Source organism: the organism of the source record quoted next, unplaced genomic scaffold, assembly GCF_019419815.1.
Source record: "Pyrus x bretschneideri cultivar Hongxiangsu unplaced genomic scaffold, Pyrus_bretschneideri_v1 Contig1, whole genome shotgun sequence".
Lineage (NCBI taxonomy): Eukaryota > Viridiplantae > Streptophyta > Magnoliopsida > Rosales > Rosaceae > Pyrus > Pyrus x bretschneideri.
The window spans coordinates 17499496-17501988 of record NW_025999390.1 but is presented as its reverse complement, the minus strand read 5'-3'; positions in this window follow the sequence as shown (position 1 = coordinate 17501988).

Below are 2493 nucleotides of genomic sequence, written 5' to 3'. Positions count from 1 at the left end.
CTCACATCCTAGTTTTTGGTTGGTGGGCAGTCCTTCTTAGATTTATATACATCCAAAGGGGTAACTTTTTATAAGATAGATATAGGGTTAGGGTTAGGTCCACCCATTGACGTCCTGCAAAACGCAGTATTGCAGCTGTACTCATATGGAACGCAAATGGGGCCTTTTAATTTATTGATAAACGAAGAAAAAGAAAAATTAAGAGCCCTGCATACAACTTTCGTCTGTTTGTTGCTTCACATTAAATTTGTAATTTAATTATGTGACCAAACAAGACAAAGAAACGATATTCTGAAATTGCAAACCCTATTAATTAAACAGTGCTAGTATAGTTGAAGTGTGGTAGGCCTTTAAAAGCTTCTCTCTTTCTCTCTCGCTTTCTGCTGTCGGTCCAGGTGCTAATGAACAGTTTCACAGGCGCGGAGTACCCCTACCAGAAAGCAACCTTTACAGTTTATACTGCATGCATCATGCATGCATTCAAGAAATCGAGGTTAAAAAAAAAAAAGCTTTAATTTGAAAGAACGTTTGATCCAGAACATTCACCATACTTTTTCAGTCCGATATTACTTGCGAAGTTTTAGATTTCAGTAGCCCTCAGAGGATTCGTTCTGGTGTATTCTCATTCAGGTGCTAGCAGAACCACTGTTTGATTTGGACAACTATCTTGCTAGTAAGTTAAGGTGAATCATGGGTTATCTTATTTGTTGCAATTGTCGGTGCTTTAGTGACTGTCAACATTAATATTGTTCTCAACTTAGCAGTTCAACATGTGCATGTGGGGTTTTATACAAAAGACCTCCATGCAATTCGTAGTTGAACCATTCAATATAAATTGTGTTTGATTTAGGGGTGTTATCCACACATCCCATTTTACTTCTCACACACCCCCTTGATAATTTTTATCCGTTGATCTTCTAACATTCATTTGATCCGACGGTCGAAAATTAAAAAGGTGTGTGAGAAATAAAATGGGGTGTGTGGATATCACACCCCTTGATTTAAAGAAAATATTAGGATCTGGTCCCTAGTCACCAATATTCATGAACTGAAACTTTATTAGTTTTCAGTTTTTTATGAAAGTCCCTTAGCTTTGTACACCTCAGCATTTTACTATGAAAATACTTCCATGCCATCTTTTTATTTTTTACAACAAATTTTAATTTATAATTTCTCCCACATTATCACGTTTGTAACTGAAAATCCCAAAATTCTCACTCAAATTTATGTTTATATTCAAATTCAACATTATTATATTGAATATGTATCTTCAAATTTAAATTTTGCCAAAAAAATTTCAAACTTGTTTTTTCTTCATGACCATCATATTGCAAAATCATAACAAATGACCATTGTATTGTTATGAATGCAATTTTAATTTCATTGGGTACATTCTCTTCTCTTGTTCCTTATAAACCATGTACCCAAATTTTATTCTATAGTACCATTGTAACTTTTTATTCTAAATTTTTTTGTGCCCATATATGTATAACTTTTTCTTATAAGATTTATGTAGTATATACCCTTAAGTAATTTGGTCTTATGGTTTGCTTCCATTTTTCTATCCTGTAATCATTTTTTACAATAGGAATTTATGTGGGTAAATTTTTTGTTTTTGTTGTTGTCACATATGGATTTTAATGTTGAAATTGTATATGGGTACATTCTTGTGAATTACTATAATTGTACATGGGTACTTTTTCCTATAAGATTTATATAGTATGTACCCTTAACTAATTTGGTCTTAATGTTTGCTTCCTTTTTCTATCCTTTAATCATTTTTTACATTAAAAATTTATATGGGTACAATTTTTTTTTTGTTTTTGGTTGTCACATAAGGGTTTTAATGTTGAAATTGTATATGGGTACATTCTTATGGGAAAATTTATCTTTTTTCATGACATTCAATAGAAAAACATTTTTTTCATAACTTATTTTCCACATTTAAATCACCAATTTTTAATTGGTTTAAGGTTTTCTAAGGTTGGAGTTTGTTGTTTAATCCCATAAACATTAAATTTCAAATCTTATAGGATTTTATATCCCATAAATGTGGTAACTTATTTTATTTAATTGCTTTAAATGTTCGGACAAAAAAAATTGCTTTATAGGATGTCTATATTACAATATTCAATATAATGTTTAATTTAAAATATAAAATAGTTGATATGGAAATTGATTAATGCTAATATGATGATGCGTACAAAGTCTTCAAAATCTAAAAACTAATAGAGTTTCAATCAATGTACACTAGTGATTAGAAACCGCATCTAAAGTATCCCTTGATTTATTGTGGAACTTTACATTCTTCAACATAAACTTCTCGAGGATAAATATGTTATTATATAGTTAGTTCAATCACGTGCGCCTACATGACTGTACTCAAACTACATCAAAGGGGTGTGTAATTTATATATGGTAACACTACACCCATCAATGTCTAACTATTAACTATCAATTATTTACATAACCGACTACGTTAGCATTTCTATT